The sequence below is a fragment of the Oratosquilla oratoria genome, chromosome 12, assembly GCF_046742065.1.
Source record: "Oratosquilla oratoria isolate Oo_2021 chromosome 12, ASM4674206v1, whole genome shotgun sequence".
Classification (NCBI taxonomy): Eukaryota; Metazoa; Arthropoda; class Malacostraca; order Stomatopoda; family Squillidae; genus Oratosquilla; species Oratosquilla oratoria.
This window is the reverse complement of record NC_134788.1, coordinates 15132519-15146210: the sequence shown is the minus strand read 5'-3', so window position 1 is coordinate 15146210 and position 13692 is coordinate 15132519. Positions and strand designations below refer to the sequence as shown.

General features: G+C 40.0%; 1 protein-coding gene across 1 annotated transcript in view; it reads left to right on the top strand.

Annotated features, from left to right (window-relative positions):
• Window positions 1-13692, top strand: part of LOC143030569 (facilitated trehalose transporter Tret1-like) — a 459285-nt gene that overhangs the window by 21063 nt on the left and 424530 nt on the right. The gene's annotated exons all lie outside the window — the stretch shown is intronic.

The following is a 13692-nucleotide window of genomic DNA, read 5'->3' as shown; positions in this document are numbered from 1 at the left end:
GTAACAAGTTACTACACGCCATGTCCACAACAGTTGCAAATATCTACAGGAAGGTAAACTACTGAAAAATATTGCCAAGCGTGCAATTCTTTTGTTTAGCACGCATTTTAGTAATTGCGTGCTAATGTCTGAAGGGCCGAAGGACGAGCTTAACCCATTACACTCCGATGACAAGATGTCTTGTCATTTGGTCAAATAAAACAAAAAATTATAAAACACCAAAATGTTTGATGCAACACCAGAAAAATATGACGTCAGTCCTCCTCGCTTCGCTCGCTGCGAGGAGGACTGACGTCATATTTTTCTGGTGTTGGATCAAACATTTTGGTGTTTTATAATTTTTTGTTTTATTTGACCAAATGACAAGACATCTTGTCATCGGAGTTTAATGGGTTAAGTTTGAAATGACCGCGCTTACCCCTTAGAGCGAGATCGATGGTCTTCTAACAGTGTGAAAGGAGAGAGGTGTTTAGTGACTTTTTGTTGTTTATTTCGAAGGCCGAAGCCGTATATACGTATACGACCACACATACACACGCGCGCGTGCACACACACACACACACACACACACACACACACACACACACACACACACACACACACACACACATAAACTAAAAAATAAACAGGAAATGGTGAAACTACGTCAAGGGAATACGGAATACACAGAAAATACAGAAATGGCGGAAGTTATGAGCAAACACTTCAAGTCGGTTTTTGCTAGGGAAGAAATAAGAGCAACACGGAAAGAAATAATGGTTCAAATAATAACCCTTGATGTCAGAAAATCGCACGGCCCGGATGGAATAGCAAACTGGATATTAAAAGAATGTAAAGAAGAACTAGGAGACAAAATATATAACATAATAAGTTGCTCACTCAAAGAAGGAAAAATGCCAGAAGACTGGAAAAATGCTGATATCGTACCAAATTATAAAGGAGGAAATAAGAAAGACCCAACAAATTACAGACCGGTTTCTCTCACAAGCACGGTAGCTAAGATAAGTGAAAAATCTATAAAAAGTATACGGATAAAACATCTGGAGGAGAAAAAATTCCTAAATTCAAGATAATTCGGATTAGACAGGGAAGATCATGTACCACAAATTTGATCTGTTTTTACTCAAGACTACTAGACATAATACAAGAAAGGGACGGATGGGTTGACTGTGCGTTTCTAGATCTACAAAAAGCTTTTGATAAAGTTCCTCAGAAAAAAAAAACTATTAAGAAAATTGGAAAACATATGGGGGAGACAAGGAAAACTACTGAAATGGATGGAGGACTTTTTGCATGGAAGAAAAATTAGTGTAGTACTCAGAGATAAGAGTTCTACTTCAGAGGAGGTAATCAGTGGAGTTCCACAAGGATCATCACGGGCTCCAATAATGTTTGCTATCTATGTGAATACCATGGACAAAGGTGTAGAATAAACTTTGCAAATGATGCAAAACTGTTAAAGAAAGTGAGTACTGAAACGGACTGTGACTCACTACAGAAAGATCTGAACAGGGTAGAATGGAGTCAGAAGTGGGAAGTGAACTTCAACATAAAGAAATGTAGCATAATGGAATTTGGAAAAAAGTAAAAAAGGGATATGAAGACTTTATAAAATTTGCACAAAAGAAGTAACGAAAGTGTGATGTGAAAAAAGACCTGGGAGTGATCATCATAAAAGATATGTCCCCTGACAAACAGATAAACAAAATTGTCGGCGAAACATACAACTTGCTACTTACTCGGATGAAGAAATGGCAAAGAAAATATCAGTCACACTGATAAGGCCAAAATTGGAGTATGCATCGACAATATGGTCACCCAGTACTAAAAGAATATAAAGAAAATTGAGAGAATCCAAAGTGACTACGAAGATGGCCCCAACACTATAAAAAAAATTATATGAAGAAAGATTGTCAAAATTAGAACTACCGACTCTGAAACAAAGAAGAGAAAGGGGTGACTTGTTGAGAAACACAGGAGAACATGGAAACTCAAAAAGTGTGTGCAAAAACAATACAATAATTTAAGAGCAAATTAGATATGGCGAGATACAGAGACGGGACTCCACGAGCGTAGCTTCCTTTCTCGTAAGATACAACTAGGTAAATACACACGCACAAAATCTGTAACTCTCGTGGGCCGGGAGTTGGGTGTGTGTGTGCGTGTAAGGCCATATATGAGCCCTGAGCTCTCTTCCAGGAAGGAAATAGCTGTCGATCACGATTCCAACACGTGATCCAAGACCATGGTGAATCACACACATACAAATACACACACACACACACACACACACACACACACACACACACACACACACACACACACACACACACACACACACACACACACACACACACACACATATATATATATATATATATATACATATATATTTGTGTGTATGTATGTACGCATACTACGTGGGCAACCCCCCTCCCTGCTCACCTGCTCACCATATTGGTAGGAATTGGCGTCCTGTCAAGAAAAAGTCTCTCTAGGCGTTACGGTTCAGGAAGAGCTCCTCTTCCTCGATCTGGGCGTAGGTTGTTCCTCTCCTTGCGATGGCTTCCCTGATGTTGTAGGGCGACCTCTCCCGCGGGGCCTTCCAATGGGACCCACGCCGTCGGGCTGCCACTCCAGAGCTCTCCTCATCTCGCTCTCCGGGTTCCTCCTCTTGATGTGGCTGTAATATCACAATTGCAATTCCTCGGTGAAATTCAGGATCGATTCCCCTCCCAGAGTTTCTCTAATTTTGTCCTTTTTTTATTCTGTCTCTTCGTGTGGCACCATAGATTAATCTCAGCACTCTCATTTCTGTGGCCTGGATTCTACTCCTACAGCTAGTTCTATGCGTCAAGTCGCAGCGCGTCCTTTCTGATATATGCCACGTTGTTTATACAGTCTCATCTAGTGCGAGGTCTCTACGACTAATCATGAAAGAAGTCTTTCTTTGCAACGCATTAAAATGATGTGGTCTCTACACGGGGTGGAGTTTACAGACCTCACTCCATGCTGATGCCAATAGGTCAGCTTGGTGCTGGCGAGAGTGTGCAGAGTGATTGAGGTGGTTGATGACTCTCGCTGGAGTCTGGATTCTTATATGTGAGGCAGCTGGACAAGGCATACAACACCACACCCCCCCACCCACACCACTCCCATCCATTCTCCTTTTCCTTTTCACCTTAGTTCCCCATGAAAGAAGGGTCACTCCTTTCCCCTGCCCACTGCCCGGGCCAGAAGCAGCACAGCAAGGCACAGGACACCCACAGCACGGCCAGCTCCTTCATTAAAACGGCGACCTTCCCTCATGCGAAAGTATAGAGGACGATGAGAAATCCATTCGAGCCGCGTCAATTTACATTTATTCACAACCATTCTCCATTCATACTCTTACCTTGCCTTCTCCCCTCACTGCTCAAAAGATATTATCTTTTTAATCAAAGCCCCTTAACTCCCTCCATCATCTCATTCTTGGCCAATCCTTCTCGTTCACCCCATCCACCTCTGCCTTCCATGTGCCCAAACCATCCCAGTATTCTTTCATCCTATCTGTCAGCTCCCTTTCCACCCCCGCTATCCTCCTCACTTCCTCATTTCTTACCCTATCCCTCCTCGTAACAGCCAGCACAATGCTCAGAAATCTTCATCCCTAATATATTTAGATTTATCCTTTCTGCTCCCCTTTAATTCCACGCCTCCATCCCTTACAATGTCGTAGGTACCATCACTCCTTTCTACGGTCTTCCATTTACATCCTATTATTTATGCTACTTTTCATCCTCCGAAGATATCTATTTGCTTCCCTCACCCTATAGATTATCTCGACCCCCACTCCTCCATTCCCTTCTACATGTGAACCTACATACATGAACTTATCCAAAACTACTCTCATTTAAGACTCCGTCACCAACTCCCCTCTAACCAAACTCCAGATGCAATATCATCACCTCCCACTTCCCTTAGTTCTTTTAACTATCTTCAATCCCTTGCCCATCTCCCTCGCATCTACCACCCAGTTCTTGTACATATTAAACAGCCATGACGACATAATACAGCGTTGACGCATTCCCATCTTTATCTCAAACCACTCAATTTCACCATTTCCAACCCTAATAAAAGCTCTACTACTTATGTAAAAACTTTTGACTGCCTTTAACAGGTATCCTCTTATCCCATGTATGAGCAATATCTACCTTGCCATTAGCCTTCTCTAAACCCCCAAAAGAAAAGAAAAAAAAAGAAAAAAGAAAAAAAAAATATGTATGTGTATATCAATATAAGTAATGACAAAAAGAACCCAAACAACTATAGGGCTATAAGAGTTCATTCTTTGCACTGATACGTCTGACGTAGAGTTAGGAGGCATACTAATGCAAGAGGGAAATGGAACCATGAAACATCGAGACTTTGTAATAGTGCAGGGAGAAACTTACTCCATAATAGAAAGCGAAACATTAGCAGTGATATATTAATTAGAAAGTTTTAGAGATATAGTGCTGGGATATGTAATCAGAGTGTGGACTCATCATACAGCTATTCAGAACTTATTCAAGCATAAGAATCTTAGGAGCAGATCAGCCGGGTGGTTTACTATACTTTAGTGTTGTGAGGTTAAGTTTGAATATGTTCCAAGTAGAAAGAATGTTACAACAGATACATTATCTAGAAATATTAGCCAACCAACGTCAGGGTTGATAAATTTCATCTGCACTATAAGTGAACTAGTAACATTAGATGAGGAAATGATAAGGGAACAAAGAAAAGATAGGACTTGGGAAAAAGTAGCTCAGAATTTGATGATTTTACGAGGCATTCCTCCAAAACTACCAAAGGGGTATAAAATAGAGAAATTTCATTTGAGAAATGGAATTTTGTATAGAAAAATAGTTGTAAGTAAAAAGGATATTTCTAGGGGACCAGTGAATCAGTTGGTAATTCCACAAACTCTTGTACTAAAGTTACTTGGTACTAAAGTTACTTCATGATAATGATTGTAGTTCACATCCACGAAAGGATGAAATTCATATAGACAAAAGAAAGAACGATTGAATGGTAAGGAACAGGACAAGCGTAAGGGGAAAGGAGAAGAAAGGTACGGAAATTTATAAGGTGTAGCAATACCTGACGTATATATATATATATATATATATATATATATATATATATATATATATATATATACACTCTCACACACACACACATATATATATGTATATGTATATATATATATATATATATATATATATATATATATATACACACATACATATACTAAGGCTTTTTCCCCCTTACAAGGGAGCAGGCGCGGATCCAGGGGGGGGGTGCTGAGGGGGCTGAAGCCCCCTCCCCCCAAATTTGTTCTTCCATGAATCATTGTAAGGATGTCATTTAATCGATTTTAGTACTTTCTGATGTTTTGCCAGGTCCGGGGGCTAAATAAACTGACAGCATGGGTGCGGTATTTGGGCGGAATTGTACTGTGTTTGGCATTTGTTTAATTCCATTTATCTGTTTTGTGCTGCGCGTGTTGTAGGGTTGCCAGGATTGTGTCTCAGTTGCGCTGAAAAGGGATAGAAAGGAGATATACCACGTTCGTTGGCCGTTTAACATACCTGTATTGTCACCTATATGATTGTTTTGTGTTGTTGAAGCAATCAATCAAGAAGTATCATCTGCAAACAGTAAGTATTCAGGAATACCACAGGCTTTATAGATATCGTTAATGTAAATCAAAAACAAAATAGGACCTAGAATACTACCTTGAGGTACCCCTTACTTACACCCATTAATCTCGATTTAACACCGTTAAATAAGACAACTTGATTACGATTAGATAAATATGACTGAAACATCTGACGTTCAAAGTCTCTTATTCCGTGCTCAGCCATTTTCATCAATAGAATACTATGATCAACTGTGTCAAAAGCCTTTTTAATGTCTAGAAAAACTGCGGCACATATTTTTTAATAGTTATTCGAGTTGCAATATATTCATGTAAGAGAGCAACAGGCATATGTGTTGAGTGGTTTTCACGGAATCCAAATTGATTATCGAAAATGATCCCATGGTACTCAAGGTAATCTACCAATTGCTCAAGAATAACGGTTTCAAGTACTTCAGACAATACCGGAAGGATCGAAATCGGACGAAAATTTGATACGTCTGATGTGGGCCCATCTTTATGGATCGGGTGTACTATAGCAATTTTTAGGACATTAGGAAAGCAACTCTGTAGAAAGCACAACGTGATTAAATGCATGAGTAAATGAATAATTTTGGGAGCAGCAAGTTTAAGGATCTTTGTATTAGGGCGATCATAGCCATTGGACTTATTTTTAAGATTATTTATAATACGCAAAATATCGTGAGTTGATGGTTTTATTAGACTAAATTGTGATGAGACTGGAGTTATATATTGAAGTGGGTTTCCTGGGCCATTTGGCAGCTTATCAGCCAATAAACTACCAACTGAACAGAAAAAGTTGTTAAACATGTCAGCGATCTCATGGTTGTCAGTAACCTGCCTGTTATTGTGAATAAACAAATTGGGAGTATTATTACTTCTATTTTTATTAATTACTTCAAGAAGTATTGACCAGAGTTTCTTCGGAACCGATGAATTTTCTTCAATTTTTTTTTTAGATAGTATTGCTTGCGAGCCGATTTAATGGATGAGTTGAGAACATTACGATATCTGATAAAATTGTGTTTATTAAGTTCAGAGTTGCACTTAATGTATTTTTTATAAAGTTTATTTTTTAAATTGATGCATTTCAATAAGTTATTTGTTATCCAAGGTTAGATTGTAATCTTTCCTTTTGATGTTATTTTAGTCGTTAATTTAGTATTTTCTTCATTAAATATAGTTATCAAACAATGAGAACGAGTATAATAAGAACGAGTATAATGAGAACGAGAGCAACTCGGACGCGACGGCGCGGCGGGACTACTACTAATAGCAATCCGAGAGCCGCGTTTTCTTGCCAAGATAGTCCAGAGCCCCAGGATAACCGAGCTGAGTCAGAGCCTTTGATAGCTCTGGGACGGGTGGGTACTTTTATCCACTCTGACACCTGGCTATCACAGGCGGCTGGGCTCCTGGACTCCTTCAAGCTCACCAGCGTTCTCCTTGAGAAGGGTAGGGACTCTCCACACCCAGAGTTCAAGCCCCCACCACCATGGCTGTCGATACCTGCAACCTTCGTTGTCGCAAAGCTTCCCAGTAAGAAGAAGTTATGTGACCAGGAGAGAGTACGAGCGCAGGCCCTACAAGGCATCCGCGCACTGTCGAGACCTGGAATGGCGGTCTATTATACAGATGGCTCCGTGGACCCTAACAGGTCTCGTAGTGCGGGGGCTGCTTTCGTGACGGATGGTTTAACCTACGGCAGGAGAGTATCTGATCATGCGTCCACTCTCCAAGCTGAGGCCATAGCGGTCCAAGGAGCGTTAGAGCATGCTCTAATATCTCGAGCTGGTCCTGTGGTGATCCACACGGATTCACAGTCTCTGCTAGGCAGCTTGGAATCGATACAGCCCAGCGACAATGTACGCCTACTGACCTCCATCCTAGCACTCCTGCTGAAGCTGCATCAGCAAGGCAGGAGTGTTACGGTCAACTGGGTGCCAAGCCACGTAGGTGTCCCAGGTAACGAGCTAGCCGACGCCGCAGCTGAAGCGGCGCGCCAAAGACCCGAAGTCGATGTTGTCGTCCCTCTCAGCAGAAATCAGTTGCGCATACGCACCAGGGCTCTTAATCAGATACAACGGTTCCTTCAGCACAGACTGGAGGCAGAGGTGTCAGAGAGGGCGAGGTGGTACAGGGCAGTCACAGACTACGAGCCCCTTGTACTTCCTCGCTCCACACCTAGAAAAGTGGAAACTCTGCTCTTCCGTCTGCGACTGGAGGACCGTTATTTCTGGCAAATCAAAAGTAACCCAACACCTGAAGAAAGAAGATGCCACCACTGTAGCCACCCTGAAGCATTACCTCAAGCATTGCCCCGCAACTGCTTTTCTGAGGAGAGGGCCTCCGACAACATCTGAGGGTCTTGTGCGTCGCCTATGCCGCCACCTAAGCGATTACGAACTGCGTCGGCTGGTGGAGTGTCAGCCCCCCCCCCCTGTATATATATATATATATATATATATATATATATGTGTATTCACTGTATCACCTCTTGTAACACCAAACACCGTTAGATCAGAAAGGGTGCATTCGCCGAGATGTGCATACGTATTTTACATGCGTATACACATCTTTTGAATGTATGAGTGTGTGTGGTTGGGCCCACACACACACATATGTAAAATCACCCTCCAAACGGGCTCACATCAAAAGCCCGTGGGAGCTTCACTCCCGAATTACACACACACACACACCGCGCTTTCTGATTGGTCTCGCCGTCGCTGAGTCTGTGCTAGCTCACACTGTGGAGCCGAGCCGAGCCCTGCAGTCCCCTATGGTCGATCTAGTCTCAGCGTACGCTACGATTGGTGATGTGGTGACGAATCTAATCAAGACCCGGGAAGGTGCACTGACCAGCTTCCAGGACATCTTCAAGAAGGCAGAGGGGCTCCTCCAGGAGATCGATTCATCACACGACACCATTCCTGTACCTCGAGTTTGCAAGCGCCAAACGCAGCGAGCGAATTTACCCTTCCAGACAGCTGAGGAGTATTACCGAAGATCTGTATATGTCCCATTCCTCGACCATGTATTGACTGAGCTGCAGACCCGGTTCGGGAATGATACTATTCCTGTTGGCTTCAAGATCAAGAATCTGCTCAGCAGCGCTGACGGAGATGTTGCTGCTGTACTGGAAGCGGCAAAGGTTTATGAGGCTGACATCGAGACCTTGAGCCTCGTGAAGGCGGAAGCAGAGCGCTGGTATTCAACAACAATGAAGTTCGAATCCATTGGAGATGCCCTTGCCCACGCCCAAACCCGAATGTATCCGAACCTGGCAAGCTCCTCCGAGCATTCATTTTCAACCCTGAAGCTACTGAAGACCTACCTAAGGAATACTATGGGTCAAGATCGCCTCAACGGCCTGGCGCTACTCGGCGTTCACAATGAAATCAATATCGAAATAGACAGTGTAATCAATATATTTGCCCCCCCCCAAAAAAAAACAACAACAGGAGGTTGATGTTCGTGTGAGATCCCATGAACAATGCTGTGTGTTATATGTAATTTAGATACTTTCATTAACAGGCTCAGAAGTTCATACACGTTTTTGTTTGTATTTCTGTTTTTTTAAAGCTACTTTTATTTTTTATTACTTCCATGAGTCCATGTGCACTAACACTACACACGGATCCTGCAATAATTTCTCTCTATGCGAGAGTATACGCGTGCCAGTGCCTTATCACTGACTAGCACAAGCCACAAGCGTGTAACAATATAAAACGAATATACATTCTATTATATACGTCTAAAATACAGAAAAATCTGATATATATTAAGTTAAGTATACCTAAGACTTCTGATACATCAGACTACTCAGAGTAAGTAATTCAGGTTAGCCCCCCCCCCCAAATTTTTATCCTGGATCTGCCACTGCAAGGGAGGTAGCCAAAAAGGAAAAGGCATAAAATCATTCCCACCCATTCCATCCCTGAATACACTCCACACCCCTCCACCCTCCCTCTTATCTTAGCACCTCCTGGATGACGGGTCATCCCTGCACCTTGTCCACTGCCCTGGGTCAGAAGCAGTGTCGCAAGACACAGCACATCCACAGCAAGGCCGCTTTATTAAATCGGCGACCCCCCTCTCCGTCCCCCCATTGCATAAAATGAGAAGCATGCCGACAGGGGACCCTTTGGTCCATAACTAGGTCGGATGAGAAATATATATATATATATATATACATTTATATATATGTATGTATATACATGTATATATATGTATAAATATATATATATATATGTATATATATGTATATATATACATATATATCTAAATAAATATATACATATATATATATATATATATTTTTGGAAATAGACTCAACCACTCAAATGATAAATATATATATATATATATATATATAATGATAAATAAATAGATAAATAAAAATCATAATAATATAGATGATAATAAATAGAGTAAAGACAAATAATAACAAAACAAATAAACAAAGAGTATAAAATAAGTAACAGTCATTATAGCATCTTGCTTAGTTAATTATCTAAATGAATCTTAAAGCTTCGAAATTAAATCTTTCTTGACAGTTTGAGACTATTGTTTCTTGTCTGATTCTCACTAAGTGTAAAATTTTTGTCACTTGGATGTTGTCAATTCCCTTTAGATTCTTAAAAAACTGTATCAAGTCACCTCTAAGTCTAAGCTCTTTTAGGGAAAACAGATTTATATATTTTAGTCAATTTTCGTATAATTTATTATTTATATTTGGAGTCAGTTTTGTGGCTCGCCGTTGTACTTTTTCCAATCTGTCAATGTCTCTAATGAGATTCGGTGACCATACGGAAACAGCATATTCCAAATGTGGACGAACTAACAATGTCACCCCTGTCACCGCTCGTTGCAGTAATTCTCTAGAGTTCTTGTGAAAATAGTTCTTAAGGCCCCTTGCCTATTCTTCTTTCAAGCTTGAGGGGTGAATAAAATGGGGGTGTATTTAACTTTTCATTTTGCTACTTGGTCTTGTGATCTACACCCAGAGAGTCCCGTTGGAATCCCTCTACAATACGTCAAGCCACCTTCGTTCTGACGTCACTATTTCATTAATCCAATATCCTTTTACTTCTCAAACAAGTGCCACTCCTTAAGGGCGTGAATTTACCTCCCTGCGCCAATCATTTTTCCTCCTCCACCTTTTTCTCCAATCAGAGAGGCCGTTATACTGTTTCAAACGATACCACCACGTAAGCATTATGTCGCAACGGAAATGGCTTGTACGCTTACAATTTTTGCTACATCAGCGTTATTGCAATCAGTCACCTCTGTTTATCAATATGCAATCTATATTACAAAACACCAGGCGACACTCTCCGTCACTCTGCAACTCAGCATTGTTTATATACAAGGCGCGAGCAAGCGCGTGGATGACTAAGCCCTTCCTGTCGGCCGTTGTTTTTAAACCTTTAGTCATAACATTAGCATACGTCTCCACCTACCCCTCTATCTACTCAATTGTCTACCACCATCTACCGGCCTCTTACAAACGATTTATATAGCTTGTTAATGAGATATGTACTTTTGAAATCAAAAGATCGCGCAATCAGTCCTAAAATCTTATTTGCTTTCTCAGAGGCTGAAATACACTGCTTAGATGATTTGAGATCGTCACTGATAATTACGCCAAGATCCTTTTCACCATCCAATTTTGTTAACGAATTTCCAAATAACTTGTAATCATACCTACTGTTATTTTTACCTATGTGCATTACCTTGCATTTACTTGTGTTAAATTTCATTAGCCACTTTTCAGACTATTGCTGTAATTCATCTAAATCTTCTTGAATATCTAATTGATTTAAGTGATCATTTGCCACTCCGCACAGTTTTGTATCATCAGCAAATTTGGAAACAGTAGATTTTAGTCCATTGTCTATATAATTTATATATACTATGAATAGAAGTGTCCCAAGAACGGAACCCTGAGGAACTCCACTTGTAACATTTTTCCATTTCTTTGTTTTCGATCATTCAACCAATTACTAGTCAAACTTAATAGGCTACTACTTATTCCGTGTGAAGCTAATTTAGTAAGTAGTCTTTCGTGAGGGACGGTATCAAAAGCTTTTGCAAAGTCTAGATTTATCAAATCTATATTGTTTCTTTTGCCATAATTCGAGATGACTGTGTTGTAGAATTCGAGTAAGTTAGTCACGCATGAACCTTTTTCGTCTGAAACCATGCTGGCTATCATTTATCAAACAGTTACTTTCTAAATGATGTTTGATAGCATCTCTAATGATAGTTTCCATCATTTTTCCTACGACTGAAGTCAAACTTATAGGCCTGTAGTTATTTGGTTTCTTTTTGTCACCTTTTTTGAATATGGGAGTAACATTAGCTAGCTTCCATTCTCTTGGGACATATTTGAATATAATGGATTTCTTGAACATAATTTCTAATGGAATAGCAATCTCATTTTTCATATCCTTTAACATTATTGGATGCCAACTGTCAGGCCCTGGTGTTTTATTAACTTTGAGTTTCTCTGTACACCTTTTAATTTTTTTTTTTTTTTTATTTACCGTAGTAAGTTTGCCCTAGACTTTTCACAGGTTTGAGTTTGGAGTTCACTTTGAGGTGTTTTGTTTACGAAAATGAGCTAAAACAATTGTTTAAAATATCACACATTCCTTCATTTGAATATTGAAATTGACCGTCAGCAGATAATATTGGACCAATGTGATTCCTAATAATATTTTTATCTCTAATGTAACTATAGAATTCTTTGGGATTCTCTTTGGATTTATCAGCGATATAAATTTCATATTGTTGTTTTCGTTTTATTATTGTCTTTTTTAAATCTGTATTAATACATAACTTTGATAATCATTAGATGCACTCGAGCACTTGTATTTCTCATAAGCCTGTAAAGAAGACGTATTTCGCCATGTGGTCATGACAGATTTTGCAGAAAAAAAAACAGCAACACCTCTTTGATTTTCGTGCAATTCTGGCTCCCTCTTACAGCCCCATCACCCCTTTCCCTCGCCTCCTCCCTAGATCTATCTCTTCTTTCAAGACTTCTCAGTCAGCTTCCCCAGTATGTGGTTTTAACCCATTCAACTCCGATGACAAGATGTCTTGTCATTTGGTCAAATAAAACAAAAAATCATAAAACACCAAAATGTTTGATCAAACACCAGAAAAATATGACGCCGGTCCTCGCTTCGCTGCGAGCGAAGCGAGGACCGGCGTCATATTTTTCTGGTGTTTGATCAAACATTTTGGTGTTTTATGATTTTTTGTTTGATTTGACCAAATGACAAGACATCTTGTCATCGGAGTTGAATGGGTTATAGAAGTTCGAGGGCCAAACAGACAGCATATTCTAAAACTGGGTGAGCTTGTGATAACCACAAGTTATATTTATCTTTATAGAATTATAAAGTAAGTTCTGTAAGCCTAAGTTTTCTTTTTCGTTTTTAAGGCGGGGGGGTGGGGGTGGGGAGGCATGTAGCCAAGGCCATCCTTACTTAATTATTGTATATATTTATTGTATATGTATCTCCTTTATTGTATAAGTAATACTTCTTTATTATACATGAGTACTTAATACCAACATATATTTATTATAAATATTTTGTATAAGTAAGCCTATGTAGTCATTACATTATATAAGTGTCCTATACGTAATTATATAACCGAATATATATACGTCATTAGGCGTACGCTAAACGCGTATGCGTCTATGCCAATTGTACACGTCATAGCATTAAGGAATTAAATATATGTTACCCTCAACCTTGTTGCATGCATATTCTTCAGTATATGTGATTGTTCTCTTGTTTCTGTATATTCTTATGTATATACCTAGATATGTTTGTATGTATTGTTTTGCCTTATCTTTTTCCCGCCTAGCAACAATGTATCAGGAAGTAGGGCACGGGCGCGTCATGATCCCCCAAGCATTCGCTTGTGACAGATCACTTCCTGCCATACTTGTGTGTAGACCTACGCAATAAACTCCTACCAAAAGTACTGCG